At 37.9% G+C, this 20788-nt stretch overlaps 2 long non-coding RNA genes across 8 annotated transcripts in view; one reads left to right on the forward strand and one right to left on the reverse strand.

Moving 5' to 3' along the window:
* The window catches only part of LOC141376480 (uncharacterized), a 56597-nt gene extending 51910 nt beyond the window's left edge, over window positions 1–4687 (forward strand). Inside the window, exon 3 of the long non-coding RNA XR_015501627.1 lies at window positions 2406–4687. This is a non-coding gene — a long non-coding RNA (uncharacterized LOC141376480). The remainder of the gene's footprint in view (window positions 1–2405) is intronic.
* LOC141376479 (uncharacterized) overlaps window positions 1–20788 on the reverse strand; it is a 79773-nt gene that overhangs the window by 26871 nt on the left and 32114 nt on the right. For 2 of the 7 annotated variants that reach the window (XR_015501587.1, XR_015501591.1), the window contains exon 4: window positions 7089–7264. The exons of 1 other annotated variant lie outside the window; for it this stretch is intronic. This is a non-coding gene — a long non-coding RNA (uncharacterized LOC141376479). Of the gene's footprint in view, window positions 1–5221; window positions 5348–7088; window positions 7265–15878; window positions 15991–16459; window positions 16534–20788 lie in introns of those variants that run through there. 4 more of the 7 variants (XR_015501589.1, XR_015501593.1, XR_015501592.1 and 1 more) reach the window with 3 other exon arrangements.

Consider the following 20788-nt stretch of genomic DNA (forward strand, 5'->3'; position numbering starts at 1 on the left):
CCTGCCTAGTTACCCTAATTAACCTAGTTAAGCCTTTAAATGTCACTTTAAGCTGTATAGAAGTGTCTTGAAGAATATCTAATAAAATATTATTTACTGTCATCATGACAAAGATAAAATAAATCAGTTATTAGAGATGAGTTATGAAGACTATTATGATTAGAAATGTGTTGAAATTGGGGAAATAATAAACAAGTGGTCTAATAATTCAGGGGGGCTAACAATTCTGACTTCAACTGTATTTTGTTGCCTGTAGCAAGCAGAGATATATGCTTTACGTGTATATCTTCTGACTAAATCTCACAAAAAAACAGCAAAAACACTTGCAGTTTCTCCAGAGCTTGTGTAACAGGACTGCGGAGTGATTTTTTCTGCAGTTTTCTTTTCTTTTGCTCAGAGATATTGTCTTTTTTCACGCGGCGGGCTGGGATTTGTGAGAGCGCAGTGCAGCCTGTGTGTCGATTACAGGACAGATGAGAGTTTCTGCTCTATATGGAAATGTACAGTACACACATTCATCTCTGTCACGTATTTTCAGTGTGCTTTCGGCCAGCAGCAGCAGCGCGTCTGAAACCGTCAGATAACAGTGAAAGGCTCCGGCGCATCGCTTCAGTCTATAGGAACACAGTAAAACGTGCTGATGGTGCATTTACTGCCGCATGTACAGGACCTGTGTGTGCTCCTCTGAATTAAAAAAAAACATAATAAAAACATGTTGAAAGTGAAGAAGTTGATTAAAATACTGTCAGATACATGCAAACAGCGTAATAGAGATTGTGTAACAGAGGAGTTCCTGCTGGGATGTATACAGGTTTTATGTCGGAGTCAAAAATTGCCAACATCATAAACGTGTTTTACTTCCTTATATCTTTGTGTTCAATTTTGAGGGTTTAAAAAAATAGAAACTGTCGACCATGTTTTTAAAGCATGAAACAGTAATAACAACACCACCAGAAGCATACAAATAAATTAGAGCTTTAAATTGGGTTTCTGTTCCTTAAAGGTGCTGTAAGTTTTTGACTCTTCTAAAGCATAGAAATACCATCATATGTGTGCAGATATTTCAGAAACATGCTCGGTGAACATTCTTGTTTATCTGAAAAACAATGCTGAAGTCAGATATTCTGCTTTGAATGTGCGTTATGTGCTGGAACAGCTGTCTTTGTTTTGGTTCTTTTAACCCCAATTTAGCCAATTATATTACAGCATTCCGAGTTGCCTTCATGGAAAACAGCGTATTTCATTCAGTCAGGAAGGCTCTCCGTGACTGAAATGAGACCTCCAGTGGACAGAAGCAGACTCTGAAATGAGATGCAGATTCAGAGTTCCACATGAGGTGGTTATTAATTAGCAAATGATATAGATATTACGAGTGTAAACATTAGGGGAGCAGGTTACATTGTAACCCTGTGTCTTAACTACATGCTACTTGATGAGATATGCAGTGATTAGCAATATGGTTGTCTGATCTAGACGAAACATGACAGAAATTTAAAACCAGCCATTCAGAAGCACAGAATAGTGCACTCACTGCACTCCAACAAGATGGTATGGTTTATAATATATTTAACACATATTAAACCTCTTTAACGTTATTAAATGTAGATGCTGAATCACTGATATGTGTTTAGTTCCAAAGTTTAATTTCAAACTGTTTATTTTCCAGATCTGAGCTGCTGCTTTCAGTAGTATGGCAATAAATGTGATGTAAAATGGCAATCAAACGCACATTATGAGCATTTAACACTGAATAAAGCACATGAGGTGTACCTGAGCTGATCATTGTCAGTTTACTGTGATCTCTCCAGTGCGACAACTGGTGGAGAATGCGCAGCTATTGAAGGGTCACATGTGACATGTTTACTTTAGGTGATGCAGTGGCGAAGTAGGTGGTGCTTTCGCCTCACAGCAAGGTCGCTGGTTCGAGCCTCGGCTCAGTTGGCTTTTCTGTGTGGAGTTTGCATGTTCTCCCTGCGTTCACGTGGGTTTCCTCCTGGTGCTCCGGTTTCCCCCACAGTAGGCTAAATTGTTCGTAGTGTATGAGTGTGTGTGTGTGAATGAGTGTTTCCTAGAAAATGTCCTGTATCATTACGCTGGTTCATTATGCTGTGGGTGGCGACCCTGGATTAATAAAGGGATTAAGCCGACAAGAAAATAAATGGATGTTTACTTTTTGAGTGACCTAAATTAGAAAAAACAAAGACTTCAATGTAATTACCGATCGTTTCTCAAGATTTGCCATTAACAGGTTCAGAAAGAAAATCACATATTTTTCTGTTCATCAATGAAGGATGCCTGAATAAAAGAAAAATGAAAAGGTATGAAGAAAAAATGCACAATAGCGCAGCTATTGAGGGGTCACATGTGACACAGGTAATTAAAATCAGGTGTGTTTCTTTCTGTAGGGTCCCACTCTCTCTCTCCCACCGCTTACCACCAGCACCTGGGGCTAAAGATAGGCCTCATTCACCGTCAGCTCGAGGAACTGGTCGTCATCAACTCCGGCTCACGGAGAGCGCTTCCCCCAGCCGAAACGGAAAGTGTGCGCTGCGCCGCTCACGGCAGTGGCCCCTGGATGAGTGCGCCTCAGCCAAAGAGCAGGCCAAAGCTCTAATTGACCTGGCCTGCCTTTGGCTGCTTGTAGATCATCTATAAGTTGCCCAGGTAGTCGAAAGGCTTGTGATCCACCGCCTGCTGCAGGCGTTGCCTTACCAGCGACAACATCTGGTAATGCCCGGCGAGGGCATGGAAAGCAGATGGAAAGCTGAAGTTTTGGTTTTGCTAATAATAATGTTTTGGTTTAGTTAACACAGAAATACTGGCATAGATGATACTGAAACATTAGTTTAGTTTAAACTGAAGTTTTGGTTTAGTTAATGCTGAGGTTTTGGTTTAGTTAACACTGAAGTTTAGGTTTAGTTAATACTAAAGTTTTGTTTTAGGTAACTCTCAAGTTCTGGTTTAGTTAATACTAAAGTTTTGGTTAGTCAATACTGATGTTTAGGTTTAGTTAATACTAAAGTTTTGGTTTAGTTAATACTGATGTTTAGGTTTAGTTAATACTACCGTTTTGGTTTAGGTTACACTGAAGTTCTGGTTTAGTTAATGATGTTTAGGTTTAATTAATACTAAAGTTTTGGTTAAGCTAATACTGATGTTTAGGTTTAGTTAATACTAACGTTTTGGTTTAGGTTACACTGAAGTTCTGGTTTAGTTAATAATGATGTTTAGGTTTAGGTAATACTAAAGTTTTGGTTTAGTTAATACTGATGTTTAGGTTTAGTTAATACTAACGTTTTGGTTTATGTAACACTGAAGTTCTGGTTTGGGTAATACTAAAGTTTTGGTTAAGTCAATGCTGAGATTTTGGCTTTGTTGAAGTTATTAATAAAATTTTGGACACAGAAACATTATTTACTTAATACTGTAGTTTTGGTTCAGTTATTACTGAGGTTAAGATTTAGGTCATTAAATTTAGGTTTAGTTACACTTATTACAGTTTGGTTAAACCTGAATTGTAATTTTCCCACTCTTGACTCCTCATGCTTGACAAAAAATAATAATGATCTAATATTGTGATTCCTGTGCTTTCTCTTCTCACACAATGGCCTTGTCAAGGTGAGACAAGCACACGGCTCTTTTATCACGTAAAAAAAAAAGAAAGAAAAAAAGACATTTTCTATTCCATATCGCGACCATGAGAACTTTTGAGCGTCTCTTAAGATGAATGTTGAATGTGAAAGTCGATTGCCATGGCCTTCAAGCTCGTGCATATCATTTCCATTATTTCTTCAGCTCCACGTTTTTTTTTTCCTACATAAAACCGGAACTAATGATGGAGAAGTCGGACCAACAAGTTCACCTTCCCAGCACTCCTGATCTTCATTTACATTGGCGTATGATCCTGCCGTGTCTTTGATGACTGACAGGCCTCTGCTAAATAAAAGAGGAGCCCATTTCCACATGTTCTCGCAGGAGCGGATCGATTGAACCCTCTCCGGCTCTTCTCCTTCAAAAGACCCTTGGCTGTTGAAAGTGAAGCCTACAGGAGACGAGGCGTGACGCATCATAATGGCCTGCAAATAATGAAGATGCCACAGAACAAATGTTCAGGCCGCCGGCTGTTTCTCTAGACCTCCATCGATGAGCGTGTTTATTTCCCTGAAGGACATCGGCTTTACTCCTGATGAAAGATGAGAATGATCTGAGACAACAGAACAAGAAGGAAAAATAGAACAAAAAAACAACGCCGCAATGGCAGCCATTGATATGTCAATAGCTATGTGTCCATCCACCATTCCATGGAATATCGCATTAAACATGGCTAATGGAAATGTCAAGATGCGCATACATTTTGAAAATGTGCATCTAAAGCTTATGAGCACAAATGAGTAGGATTAACTTTTTATCCAATAAGACAAAATGTGCACACACTACACAGGAAATACATTTACTGAGTGAATTTCAGCATGCGCATCAGTAAAGAGATGCATTGATGGACAAAGCAGCATCTTTGTTGTGCTGATTGAAAAAGGCCTCAGCTCACAGTGCTTCAGTATTATTATTCTTCTATTATTACTCCCTCCAGAACTGTCTTGGGCATCTGCTCTGTAAAAAATGTGCTGGATAAGTTGGTGGTTCATTCCGCTGTGGTGAGCCCTGACGAATAAAGGGAATAAGCCGAAGGAAATTGAATAAATGAATGTTTACTTTAGGTGATGCAGTGGCGCAGTAGGTAGTGCTGTCGCCTCACAGCAAGAAGGTCTCTGGGTTGCTGGTTCGAGCCTCGGCTCAGTTGGCGTTTCTGTGTGGAGTTTGCATGTTTTCCCTGCGTTCCCGTGGGTTTCCTTCGGGTGCTCCGGTTTCCCCCACAGTCCAAAGACATGCGGTACAGGTGAATTGGGTAGGCTAAATTGTCCGTAGTGTATGAGTGTTTGTGTGTGTGTGAATTAGTGTAGAGATGGGTTGCAGATAGAAGGGCATCGGCTGCGTAAAAACTTGCTAGATAAGTTGGCGGTTCATTCCGCTGTGGTAACCCCAGATTAAATAAGGGACCAAGCCGACAAGAAAATGAATGAAAGGATGTTTACTTTTTGAGTGATCTAAATTAGAAAAAACAAAGACTTCAATGTAATTACAGATCGTTTCTCAAGATTTGCCAGTAACAGGTTCAGAAAGAAAATCACATATTTTTCTGTTCACCAATGAAGGATGCCTGAATAAAAGAAAAATGAAGAGGTATGAAGAAAAAATGCACAATATTAAATATTTATGCACATGACTATTCCTGTATGGCCTTGCCTCAAACACTTAAAATATGTATGGCTTGAAGGACACGTCTGGTTACCTGAGAAAGACACAAAAAGACATGCTGAAAAACATGAACTATCTTTTTACCTTTATGTATATATTCAACCACATTGCATAAATAGGTAACTATATGCAACAAACAAAACATAATTTATTTTTAACAATAATTTTATTTACAATGACACTGCTATACATGATTTCTCTAATGGGTTAAAGTAAAAAAAGACTATAGAAATACACTTTCTCCAACTTTTATGCCATTCGCTCCACCTCAAATCGTTTCCTTTTTTAAATATTTTCCAAATGATGTTTAACAGAGCAAGGAAATTTTCACAGTATGTCTGATAATATTTTTTCTTCTGGAGAAAGTCTTATTAGTTTTATTTTGGCTAGAATAAAAGCAGTTTTACATGTTTTAAACACCATTTTAAACGCCAACAATGTGCCTTAACACACTTCTTTTCCAGACCAGAACACCTATGAGTCCACAGTGGCACAAATGGATTTGGTATTTAAACAATGTGGCGGAAAATGGGAAAAATAAGGTTGCGTTGGTCTAAAAAAAATCAACACGTCGTGGAAAAACGAGCCTTTTTGCGCCGGGTGTATGACAGGGCCCAATTTCCCTAAAAATGTTAATAATTACAAGATTAAAACTTAGAAAAACTTAGATTATTTAAATAAGGCAAATGCGTTGATTAACCATTACTAATGGTGTACATATATTTAGTAGCCAGTCTAAGCCAGACATTTCGTCCTCTTCGAGTATACAGTAAAGTTTTTCTGAGTCGTTTAGATTCAAGAATGAATTATTTAATGTTTCTCTCGCAGCTATGTGCACAGTCAGCTGCAAAGCTAAACGAAAGTAAAAAGGTAATGCAAAAATTGTACACGACTAAATAACGACAGCTTCAGAAAGTGAAAGCAAACACAGAATCCCCGACATTTTAGCAGATTTAGAAACCCCAGCCAGGCAAATTTTTTAAGTGCCAAAAAGGCGCGTCTCTGTGGGTCTGAAGAGCACGTGGGGCTGTCTGTGGCTGTCTGTGGCAGTGTTGACAGGTCTCGCATTCAGAATGAAACATTCTCGGGTAAACAAGAGAAGATTTTACACTACTTAATCGATTGCAGATGTTTGGTTCATGGGCGGATACAAAAAAGTGTAAAAGCGTGATATTAAAATCACTAAATATACTTAGGCGCCGGTCAATATACCTGGGTGGCACACACAAGTAAAGTCTTCGTGTGGGAAGCACTGTATTTATACACACACACATATATATATATATAAATAAACAGTATATATATATATATATATATATATAAATAAACAGTATATATATATATATATATATATATATATATATATATATATATATATATATATATATATATATATATATATATATGCACACAGTATATATATATATATAAACAACAAACTATGCATAAATAGTTTCAACCCAGGCTCATCATGGATATGTAGCCCTGTATACATTTTTGGAGAGCCTGTAATCCATCCCAGGAGATTTTTTCTTGCAGTTTTTGAATCTGTATACAGAGAGGCCACTGAGTATGCTTTTTCAGATCGCAAATTTCTCTCGTAAATGCCTTTCGTGTCCATCAGAGGCTGCTGTCGACTGACTGACTGACTGACCAAAACACCACCCACCCCCTTCTCAAAACCCAACCAACAGCGTTTTCAAAAGCAATGCAGAAAAAAAGCCCTCGCAGCAGCCTGATTTTTACCACATTTTCAGATCTTACAACGTTCTTACCCTGTTATTTACTTGTTTAGTTGATTTTTTGGAACCATTCTTCGCCGGACTCAAACCCCGTTTTCATGGTCAAATCCCCTCTGTGTCTCAAGTCCACTGACATACGCGGTGAGCCGCCGGGTCAAACCAGTAACAGTGGAAAAACTGTCCACATGGAGGTAAGCGGTCAGCTGGTACTGTAGCACGAAAAGAAACAGAAGCTGTCAGCAGTGTCATACCGCCCTGTTGCATTCATTTTATAGACGAAATGCAGCCAGACGTACCTCAGGCTACATAATTCGCACTCTCCAGAAATGTACACTGGGGTACATATTAACAACGAGCCTGTGTTAAATACTTTCAATCTATTTTCCATTTATTTCATTACACTAATTGAAAAATACATACCTAATACAAAAATACAGTATATATATATATATCAGCAATACATTTTGTCTCGATTAAACCATGTAGAAACAAGGAAAAACACCTGAGCAAATGTATTTTTTCAGAGTAATTTCACCACTCAAACACACCTTACTATCCACTCGCTCACACGGATGACGAAATGCTGCATTACAAACACAAGCCTCCAGATCCCTGGAGAAAACACAGCATATAGCATCCCAGCACACCATCAACATTCAGAGAAATCCAGCACCGATTCAATTCACATCCACAGCTGGAGAAACACCACAGCATTACAGCAGCAGTCCGCAAACCACAGCTACAATATGATGATAGAGACAAACTCAGACTCACCCAGAACCTAACCCTCCCCGGTTATTATTTAAAACGATGAAAATGTCAATAAAAGTCACTTTGTTAAACTGTAGAGTTACATTTTTAACATTAAAAGTCAAAAGAGCAGAGATCAACATCCCATAATGCAATTCACAACCGTAAATAAACAAAAAACACGAGTGAAATACTGTTAACAGATATTTTTTACAGTTTGTGGTACTGCAGTAGGCTACACACACACTAAACTTGAGCATCTTGCATGTGTCCTGCATCATCTCTGAGCACAACATGATCCCCTATCGTATTTTATCCTGTCTTACAGAGCCAGACATGTCAATTCCTGCACCCCTGGGCTCTTGAACGGTAGATATAGAGTTGAATTCAGAATTATTAGCCCTCCTGAATATATTTTCATCCCATTTCTGTTTAACGGAGAGCAGATTTATTCAACAACTGATCAATAACTGATTTCGTTTATTTTTATCATGATGACAGTAAATAATATTTGTCTAGATATTTGTCAAGACACTTCTATACAGCTAAAAGTGACATTTAAAGGCTTAACTAGGTTAATTAGGTTTAGGTTTGGTTTGTTCTGTAGACTAGCGAAAAAAATAGATTAAACTGGCTAATAATTAAAATAAAAATTAAAAACTGCTTTTATTTTAGCCAAAATAAAACAAATAAGACTTTCTTCAGAAAAAAAAATATTATATATATATATATATATATATATATATATATATATATATATATATATATATATATATATATATATATAATATAAATATATATATGTATATATATATATATATATATATAATATGAATATATATATATATATATATATATATATATATATATATATATATATATATATATATATATATGTATATATATATATATATATAATATAAATATATATGTATATATATATATATATATATATAATATAAATATATATATATATATATATATATATAAATAAATATATATATATATATATATTTATTTTATTATTATTTTTTTATATATATATACATTATATAATATATAATATAAATATATATATATATATATATATATATATATATATATATATATATATATATATATATAATTGAAGAGTAAGAGCTTAAATAATTGTGAGAAATAAAATTGTGAGTAAAAATAGTATGCTAAAGTTGTATAGATGCAAATTGAACCAAAAAAAATCACATTTACTTTTTATGATTTGTCAGATTTGTATGCAAGTATAACTACACTTTCATTAAAATTAGTTTGATTTCATCTGTTTTAGGTCACGTTCTTATATAAGTGATCTCTAAAGGCATCATCTGAAGTCTCCAAACGCCTCAAGGTACTTTACCGCAGCGATAGCCAGCATTATGCAACTTAACTGAATTAATCTGCTCTTTTTTCCTCATTTGATGATTCCTCCACACATTCAGCATCTTAACTATAACACTTTTGTCATTAAATGACTGTATTTTACAGAGCTGAGCATACAAGAATATTTTGATTATTTCTCAGTGAATATAAAAATATATTTGGGTGTATTTAAACAAAACTGTTTTATTAAACAGGCACATAAACAGGTATAAAAGTTTGGTCACCTAACATCTCTTTAGGAATAGAAAGATAACGAATTATAACAAAATAACATTCCGACTAAATGTAATAATTTTCATTTCTTTAGATTTTTCCTGTTTATTAAAATGTTACTGAATATTTTCTCCCAAAATACTAAATTGATGTACTAAAAAGATGATTGTTGCTGATAAAATAAAAAGAAGCCCTGATTACAAGCTCTGATAAAAGAGCAAGCTCCTGATTGGTTAACATCGTCCGAATGTCTGCTAAAGTTCCGAATTTCCAACTCGAGCATCAAACGTGCAAACGATCAATTCGTGTCGCTTCATTTGCATGAATTGCATCATTTGCACGACCTTATTTACGTCTATTTTTGAGTATTTTTTCTATGACAGAATGTCTATTCATGTCTTTGCATTAACTTAACATGTACATCACTTGTGCCTAAAGCTTCATCCGCATCTAGTGTGAACACACCATCATAGCCCTATCATAAAGGACTGATACCCCTGCCCTAAAGAACTAATAGCCAAATTCTACTGGGCTGATAGCCCCGCACTAAGGGTTTGTTAGCCCTCCCCAAAGGACGAATAGCCCCAGCATAAATTACTGATTGCGTGTCCCAGGGGCATCGCTAGACCCCATTTACCAAGGCAAGTGCCACAGTATAAATCGTCTGTGCCCCATTAAATGAGTTACAGTTTACTTTATATGTAAGTGTATTAATTAAAAGTGGTAAGCCCCAATATAAAGATGTTATTCTCTATGTACAACCTAATAATCGCTTGTGATATCAATGTAGATTAATTGAAAACAAACTGACGCATGCGCAGAAAACCATTCAGGGGCTTGTTTGGTTGAGAGGGGGCCCGTGCCCCAGTAGAGCTTTATTTCTACATCCTTGGCCCTGCAATAAATTACTCAGAGCTCAGCCCCAAATAAATGATAACCCCGCCCAAAATTACTGATAGCCATGCCCTATGACTGATAATCCCACCCTAAATGACTGATAGTCCCACCTTTAATTACTGATAACCCCACTCAGGGGCGCCGCTGGCATCCTTTAACAAGAGAGGGAGGGGGGGTTTGGTGTTGCGGTCGAAAGTGAAGAGCCGGGGTGTGGGGGGGGGTAGGGGGGTTGAGGTGGTTGTTGTGAACTAAAGTGAAGAGGTTGTGGTGTTATGTTAGGTCGTGGACGAGGGCCCTTTATAATATCTCTAAGAGAATTGGCCCCTAAAAAATGTTCTAACTTCGCCCACTAGCGTTGCACCTGGCCCCACCCTACGTGACTGATAGCTCTACCATAGAGGACTGACAGCCCTGCCCTAAATGACATATAACTGTGCCCAAAATTACTGATTGCCCCCAAATTAATGAAAGCTCCACCCTAAATCACTGACAGACCCGCCCACGTTAATGATTGCCCCGCCCTAAATCACTGACCGACCAGCCCACATTAAGGATAACCCCGCCCTAAATCACTGACAGATCAGCCCACATTAAGGATAGCCCCGCCCTAAACAACTGACAGACCTGTCCACGTTAATGATTGCCCCGCCCTAAATCACTGACAGATCAGCCCACATTAAGGATAACCCCGCCCTAAACAACTGACAGACCTGTCCACGTTAATGATTGCCCCGCCCTAAATCACTGACAAACATGCCAAAATTAAGCATAGCACCGCCCATGTTAATGATAGCCCCGCCCTAAATAACTGACAGATCAGCCCACATTAAGGATAGCCCCGCCCTAAACAACTGACAGACCTGTCCACGTTAATGATTGCCCCGCCCAAAATCACTGACAAACATGCCAAAATTAAGGATAGCACCGCCCAAAATAACTGACAGATCAGCCCACATTAAGGATTGCCCCGCCCTAAACAACTGACAGACCTGTCCACGTTAATGATTGCCCCGCCCTAAATAACTGACAGATCAGCCCACATTAAGGATAGCCCCACCCTAAACAACTGACAGACCTGTCCACGTTAATGATTGCCCCGCCCTAAATCACTGACAGATCAGCCCACATTAAGGATAGCCCCGCCCTAAACAACTGACAGACCTGTCCGCGTTAATGATTGCCCCGCCCTAAATCACTGACAGATCAGCCCACATTAAGGATAGCCCCGCCCTAAACAACTGACAGACCTGTCCGCGTTAATGATTGCCCCGCCCTAAATCACTGACAGATCAGCCCACATTAAGGATAGCCCCGCTCTAAACAACTGACAGACCTGTCCGCGTTAATGATTGCCCCGACCTAAATCACTGACAAACATGCCAAAATTAAGGATAGCACCGCCCAAAATAACTGACAGACCCACCCATGTTAATGATTGCCCCGCCCTAAACAACTGACAGATCAGCCCACATTAAGGATAGCCCCGCCCTAAACAACTGACAGACCTGCCCATGTTAATGATAGCACTGCCCAAAATAACTAACAGACCCGCCCACGTTAATGATTGCCCCGCCCTAAATAACTGACAAACATGCCAAAATTAATGATAGCACTGCCCAAAATAACTGACAGACCCGCCCATGTTAATGATAGCCCCGCCCTAAAAAACTGACAGACCTGCCCATGTTAATGATAGCCCCGCCCTAAACAACTGACATATCTTTCCACATTAATGATTGCTCGCCCTAAATCACTGACAAACATGCCACAATTAATGATATCGCCACCCTAATGTAGCCTCACACTAAATAACTAATAGCCTCGTCCGAAAGGAATCCCATGTGACCAGAAGTGAAGAAGAGTCATTTCAAGGCAGGATGGACGGTTATGATATTTGATAGAAGACAAATCAAGTTTTAGAAAATAATAAAGTGCACAGATACACTCTTTAAAACAAGCACTAATACAGGGGTGGCCAACCCTGTTCCTGGAGAGCCACCTTCCTGCAGATTTCAGTTGCAACCATAGACTGTAAAATATATGGACGTAGTATCCGTGACGTCACCCATAGGTTTCTAATGAGAGCAAAAGAAGCCACAAGTAGGCGCGGCCAACTGTCGCCATTTTGGTCACGCGTCATCACACCCACGGCGGGATACCAAACAAGGGCAAAGAGGCGGAGAGTGGGCGGAGCAATAGACACCTGCTGACAGTTTGCTTGGACCTGGTTCACTTTACTTTGGGAGAACGCTTAATACTTCATCACCTGCGACTCGTTTGTATTCTGACCACTTGTGCTTGGTTGTACACTATATCAATAAAGTGTTTAAACTTTTAAAACACTGCTGTAATACATTGAGCCACTAAACATTGTTCTCATGACGTTTTTCAACGGGAGGAAAACGCGAATTACTTCCAAACACTTCAGATATAGTCTGTGTTAGTTACTGTAAGACTATTGATGAAATCCAGCATAACACTGTATGACAACGCTTCAGATGACTGATCTAGAGCCTACAGCTAATCAATCTGACAGATTCTGGAGTGCATTACAGTTCTAAATATAAATATAAACGATAAATGATCTTAAATAAAACAAATACATGTATAGAGATGGTATATAAGTATATAACTTTACTCACATGGGAAACGGAGGCCACGTGAATGGTTTGTGAGCACAATTAAGTGCACTCAGCATGCCATGCCATCTAATAATTGTAGGAAACAAGTCCAAAAGGCAGTTGACTGTGTAAAGCCACACAAAACAACACAGAAATACGATAAATATGCCGAGTTCAGTGGCTAATCTGCAGGATTCAGCTGAGGTGACGTGACGGCGATCAACGAGACCTAGCTGTCACTCAAGTGGCCACGCCCTTAATTATGCAAACTTAATATAAATTAATATAAAGGAAACGGATGAGTTATAAAAAAAATCACCCCCCTCACAGTTGTCACGAAGGGTAATATTAGCTGTATTAACCAAAATCTTTTTTTGTACCAGGCTGTAAACACCTTTTTTTCTGCTGTAAAGTTGGCCATTCTAACAGTGGGCTCAATTGTAATTTGCTCTGTTTTGGAGCCAGGAGCGGCCAGGACTAGCGGAATTTCGCATGAATTGCAGTTTTAGTTACTTCCGTATTGGCTTCCTGAGGGAGAGCGGGAGGTTGCCGCTTGGTTGCAACCCATATCAAACACACCTGCTTGTAATTATCACGTGGTGTTCAGATCCTAATTAATTGGTTCAGGTGTGTTTGATATGGGTAACAACTGAAATCTGCAGGAAAGTGGCTCTCCAGGAACAGGGTTGGCCACCCCAGAACTACTATATACATATAAAAATAAGAAGAGCACATTTGATTTCATGCCAACTTTAATAAGTTATAGGTAATATAGTAAACTAGCAGCAATTCTTTATTTATGGGTGAACTGTTTCTTTAATTGTCTCTAATCTTACTCCAACCTTCTTATTAATTCATGCAGTGGCCATGAATGAATGACAGTAAGTAATGCACTTAATTAAAAACCATCTGCAGCTCAGAACTTAAAGATTGAATCTGACTGTGAGGGTCTTCAGCATTATCAGAAAGCACAGAAAAGAAGGCAGCATCGGTGACGAGGCTCAGTCTGTGAATCTGTAATCACACTCATTAAGAGCGCTGAGCTCACAATTCTCCCATTATCCCGCTGAGAGCTGGGCTCTGGTTGCGCCTCATTATCATTACGCCTGCTTGTGTTACTGTCTTTGATTTCAATAATGTGAATCTCAGGGGCTTCCAGTTAACCTGGACGTCCTGCGGGAAAATTGGAGCTTATGAGCTGTCCAATGACGACAACATCAGATGCAAATCCAACAATTATTTTAGTCTTTTTTTAAAGTTGCAATAAAATACTGAGCTCTTTTTGGAGACATTGTGGATTGCAATTTCTTTTGGTAATTAAATTAACAGGAGACAAATTTATTCATTCATTGTGTTATATTTAGGGAAAACACTAAAAACTGTTGCAGTCAATGATAAACACTTAATGGCTTGTTGCAAGTTGATGATCCTCCGAAAATATCCCAATAGATATGAACTGTACATAAGAAACGCTGTATGGAGAAACTTAAGTTTAATTAAAGGCTTAATTGCAAAATCTTACTTTACATGCACTTGATAATATTTTTAAATATTTAAATAAAAATATTATTATTATTTAAATATTATTCATTTTCTTGTCGGCTTAGTCCCTTATCCGGGGTCACCACAGCGGAATGAACCGACAACTTATCCAGCAAGTTTTTACGCAGCGGATGCCCTTCCAGCCGCAACCCATCTCTGGGAAACATTCACACACACTCATACACTACGGACAATTTAGCATAACCAATTCACCTGTACCACATGTCTTTGGACTGTGGGGGAAACCCAGGCGAAGGCAGGGAGAACATGCAAACTCCACACAGAAACGCCAACTGAGCCGAGGTTCGAACCAGCGACCCAGCGACCTTCTTGCTGTGAGTCGAACGTGCTACCCACTGTGCCACTGCCTTGCCTATTTAAATATTACTAATATTTTATTTTAATATTTAAATATTATTAATTATTAAATAAAAATTGTATTATTAGCCCCTTTAAGAGAGAATTTTTTAGGATTGGCAACAGAACAAACCATCACTCATTCATTGATTTTCCTTCGACTTAGTCTCTAATTTTAGAGGCAGGGGAATGAACTGCCAACTATTACAGCATATGTTTTATGCAGCGGATGCCCTTCCAGTCGCAACCCAGTACTGGGAAACACCTATACATACTCATTAGCCCCTTTCACACATACAGACCTTTCCAGAAAATAACCGGCACTTTTCTGGAAAGGTCTGTATTTGTGAACAGGCCCTTTTTGAAAAACACAGCTCAAATGGCATCATGAAGAAAGAACATTATGTAGAAATACTGATGCAACATCTCAAGACATCAGCCAGGAAATTAAAACTTGGCCACAAATGGGTCTTCCAAACAGACAATGACCCTAAGCACACTGCCAAATTAGTTAAATGAGCTTTAAGGACAACAGAGTGAATGTTTAGGAGTGGCCATCACAAAGCCCTGATGTCAATCCTATAGAAAATTTGTGGACAGCGTTGAAAAAGCTTGTGCGAGCAAGACAGCCTACAAATCTGACTCAGTTACACCAATTCTGTCAGGAGGAACGGGCCAAAACTCCTTCAAAATATTTTGAGAAGCTTGTGAAAGGAGACACAAAACATTTGACCAAAGTTATACAGTTTAAAAGCAAAGCTAAAAAATACCAAGGAAATGTGTGTAAACTTTTGACAGAAATTAATAAATAATTCTCAAAAAAAAATTCTCTTATTATTCTGGCATTTAGCAAATGTAAATCATTCAGGTAATCCTAACGGACCTAAAATAGTGAGCGTTTAGTATGATTTACTATCAGACATTTTTAAAAAATGTTTATGTTCCTTTTTTAAGAGTGTATGTAAACTTCTGGTTTCAACTGTATATTTACAGATTTTCATTATATGACATGTTTAAAAACAAAACAAAGTGATCAGCATTTCACCAAGTGAACTCCTTTGCCCAAGCGACCACCTATAAACTCTTTTCCCGCTGCATAATTTCATCAGCTTCTGCACACAGCTCATCTTTTCTTCAGCTCTGCTTTGACAGGCGCACTGAAAATAACATAAAAATGGTGATATGAAAAAAAATTCATGAAAAGATGCGGAAAACCCCATCACTTATTTCACAGCCCTCTGCCAGCTCAGCACTACCAGAAAAAAAAAAAAGAGTTTGGAAAGATTTCTCAAGCTAGAAAAGCGTTTTCCCGGCATCTCTTATTGAAGTATTGCTGAAATAAAGGATTTTCTGCATTTTTATTTCCTTCTTAGCTCTCTGGATTTCACAGTCAGCGGAATAGTTAGTGAGCTCTAATCTGAAGTAAAATCTCCACACGTTCTTTCTTAATGATAATAAATGTCTCCGGCATTGTGTGCAGAGTTTGAAACTGATAGAAATAAGCTTTTCCAATCACCCGAGTTTCTCAGCGTCAGCCACTTCACACAAACGCAATCTGTACATTAGAGCGATGTTTAGCAGAAGCTCCTGTTTGGGAAGTGTGAGAAGCAGCAAGCTGTGTACTTACAGGACATTATCTGCTGCGTTTAACAGTAATGGTTGGTGAAGTGGGCAGAGACGGACGCTGCGGTGCTTCTATGCTGTGTCGTTGGAAGAAGAGAAATGGACTGTAATTGGATGCTGCTTTGCAAGAGTTTGTGGTTTTATTGCCCATAGCACAGGAAGCTCATGAAAATGCAGAATTTTGGTAAATTGGGCCATTTCTGTCAGTGAGATAAATGGCAGAAAGTAGCATAATTTACCACGCGTGCCTGTGAGTTATGGCTGCTGTGCAATATTACGGTATATACAGTTGAAGTCAGAATTATTAGCCCACCTCTGATTTTTTTTTGCTTTTTTAAAATATTTCCCAAATGATGCAGAGCAAGGACATGTTCACAGTAAGTCTGATAATATTTTTTCTTCAGGAGAAAGTCTTATTTGTTTTATTTCAGCTAGAATAAAAGCAGTTTTTAAATTTTTTTTCCATAATATTTTTATTTTTCGTTTTCAGTTTGTACACATTGAAATACAACATTTTACAACAATAATAACCTTGTTGCATTTGCAAATTATACAAAATATAAGGATATATATGTATATATATATATATATAAATAAATAATAATAACTAAAAGCAAACAACAAACAAACGAGCAAACAAACAACAAAAAATAAATAAATGAAATAAAAAAAATAAATAAAAATAATACTCCTTTTTTTTTACAATAATGGTAATCTATTCAAACATGACAATTATAATCATACTGAGTACTAGGCACAGCAAATATATATTATATAATGTATCAATGCAAAACTATAAAGCTGGAACTGCAATTTCCATCAAAAATTATTCATCAACTTCTTCCTCTGTTAATTCCACTTCTTTGATATAACTAATGAAAGGGCTCCATATGTTTTCAAATACACGTTGTTTAGCTTTTAGTATACAAGTTATTTTTTCTAATGGCAGACTTGACAACATTTGTCTTATCGATTGAGTAGCGTTTGGTATTTGCATCTTTGTCCATAGCAAAGCTACACATCTTTTGGCATAAAGCAAGCTGAGGTCTATAAATACTTTCAGCTTTATTCAATTCAGCTTTATTTGTATAGCGCTTTTACAATGTAGATTGTGTCAAAGCAGCTTCACATAAATGGTCACAGTAACTGGACCAGTGTGGTTCAGGTTTTAGTGTTTAAGTTCAGTTCAGTTCAGTTCAGCTCAGTTCAGTGTGATTTAATCATTACTGAGAGTTCAAACACTGAAGAGCAAATTCATCGATGCGTAGCTCTACCAATCCTGAACCATGCGAGGCAGTGGCGACAGCGGAGAGGGAAAAAAAACTTCACCTGATGGGAGTGAAGAAAAAAAACCTTGAGGGAACCAGACTCAGTTGGGCACGACCATTTTTAGCATATGGAGTCCTTTCATTAGTTATATCAAAGAAGTGGAATTAACAGAGGAAGAAATTGATGAATAAATTTTGATGGAAATTGCAGTTCCAGCTTTATAGTTTTGCATTGATACATTATAAAATACTTGTTCGCTTCTACTATAATTTTAGTCCTCTAGTTTTTAATTTTTTAAAGACATTTTTAAGGTCAAAATTATTAACCCCTTAAAGCTATATATTTTTTGATAGTCTACAGAACAAACCATCATTATACAATAACTTGCCTAATTACCCTAACCTGCCTAGGTAAACTAATTATCCTAGTTAAGCCTTTAAATGTCACTTTAAGCTGTATAGAAGTCAGGGTTATGCCACTCTGGTCTTGTAAATTCTTGTTTTGGTGGCAGAGTCCGGACACTAGCTCTGTCTTGTGTGCGTCTCTGGGTGCGCGTTGTCGCGAGCGCATGGCTTGTGTTGTCTCTGTGTCATGTGCTCTCACGTCTATTGTCTAGTCCCACCCTCCTTGTTAACCCACTATTAGGTAATTGTGTTCATCTGTTTGTGTTAATTTATTTCTGTTTATAATCCCCTCATGTCTGCTGTCCTGTGCCAGTTCGTCATTGTATGTCATCGTTTCCTGTCTTGTCCTGTTCTCCAGTTTGCCAGCCTGCCCAGTCTAGTTTGTTTGTTTATATGTTTTGTTAATATTTTCCCCCTCGGAGTAGTTTGTTTTGCTGTTTTGCTTTTTACTTATATCAATAAATACCCATTATATCCTTGCATTCGAGTCCTCGCCTCGTTCCCCAACGTGACAATAGAAGCGTCTTAAAAAATATCTAGTCAAATATTATTTACTGTTATCATGGAAAATATCAAATAAATGAGTTATTAGAGATGAGTTATTAAAACTATTATGCTTAGAAATGTGTTGAAAAAAAATCTGCTCTCCGTTAAAAAATAAACAGGGGGCCAATAATTCAGGAGGGCTAATAATTCTGACTTCAACTGTATGTGACACGATAATGATGTTTAACAGAGTCAGGAATTTCACACAGTACATCCGATAATATTTTTTCTTCTGGAGACAGTCTTATTTGTTTAATTTTAGTTAGAATAAAAGCAGGTCAATGCTTAAGGTCAATATTATTATCCCCCTTAAGCAATATTTGCTTTCTGATTGTCTACAGAACAAACAACTGTTATACAATAGTTATGTTTCCATTCACGTAACGGTTGACGGAAACACCAAGATGCGCATAAGTTTCGAAAATGTGCATAAAAAAAATATATGCGCATAATTGAGTATAATATGAGTTTACATGCGGTCAATAACTATTAAATGATTGAATTTACATGAATGGTGCTATATTGAGATATTGACCAATTTGTCATCGTACAATATGTAATGTGAAACATCGCGATGGACGATGGCATCATCATCATATGTATAGTGTTTTTTGGGTGGGGGGGTGGAGGGGGGGGTTGGTAAGAGCGAGTCTGAAGAGCGAGGAGGGATCCGGGGGTGTGAAGGGTGAACGCCTTATTTGAAGATCTGGAGGGAGATGCACGATGTCCTAGAGATTATGAGTCCCGCAAATGCACAGAGACTCCCGGAACTTCACAGAGACTTGGGATGTCTGAATATCACGTTTAATAACTATAGTGAGACGCTAATTTAATGCCAATGCTAATTTAACACTAAGTTGTACTAGTGTAAACGGGGCCTGAGTGTGTATTTTTCGTGAGCGGGTTTGCGACAGGGAGAGGATCGGCGATGCCGGCTTAGCATCATGTTGTCTATTAGCCATCGGCGATAGACGATGACATCGTATATCGGCCCAACCCTAATAGATACACTACCTGACTGAAGTCTTGTCTCCTATCCAAGTTTTAGGAACAGCAAATATTAACTGGACTTCTAGTTGATCATTTGGTATCAGAAGTGGCTTATATGTAAGGCAAAGGCCTCTAGATTACCCTTATTTTACCACAATAAAATATGATCATGCCTTGATTATTAATGATTTCATTAGGACAGTAGGGTCTGACTTTGCTTAGTCTCATCGCTGAACAAAAATAATATCCAGTATAGAAAGACTTTTGTCAGGTAGTGTAGTTGTAGCAGTATTTATCTAATTAAATTGGGTTTGAGCACCAGGGGTTAAAAAAAACACACCAAAATTAACTAAATAATTACATTAACCAAAATCTGCTTCAATAGGTGTATTATTTAAATTAAGTAAACAAAAATCAGTGCTACACAAACAGAAAAGAAATTAAACTAATGAACCAATAAAATAAACAAAAAACTAGAACATTGAATTCAACTATTTAGTTCAACTCATCATAATTCATTCATTCAATTTCCTACTTATTCATCAGGGGTCACCACAGCAGAATGAACTGCCAACTATTCCAGCATATGTTTTACACAGCCGCAACCCAGTACTGAAAAAAAAAACACCCATACACACTCATTAACACACATACACGATGGCCAATTTATTTAATCAATTCCCCAATGGCGCATGTGTTTAGACTGTAAGGCACAGGTGTCAAAGCCAGTTCCTGGAGGGCCGCAGCTCTGCACAGTTTAGCTCCAACCCAAATTACACACACCTGATTAAAATAATTGAGTCATTCAGGCTTGTTTGAAACCTCCACATAAGTATGTTTAAGCAGGGCTGGAACTAAATTCTGCAGGGCTCCGGCCCTCCAGGAATTGACTTTGACTCCACTGCTGTAAGGTAAACCGGAGCCAACATGGGGAGAACATGCAAACTCCACACAGAAATGCCAACTGAGCCAGGACTTGAACCAGCGACTTTCTTGCTGTGAGGTGACAGTGTTAACCACTGAGCCATCGTGTTGCCTCATCATTCATTCATTCATTCATTTTCTTGTCGGCTTTTCCCTTCATTAATTCATGGTCGCCACAACAGAATGAAACGCCAACTTA

This window comes from Danio rerio, chromosome 10 (assembly GCF_052040795.2).
Source record: "Danio rerio strain M-AB ecotype USA chromosome 10, GRCz13ab, whole genome shotgun sequence".
Lineage (NCBI taxonomy): Eukaryota > Metazoa > Chordata > Actinopteri > Cypriniformes > Danionidae > Danio > Danio rerio.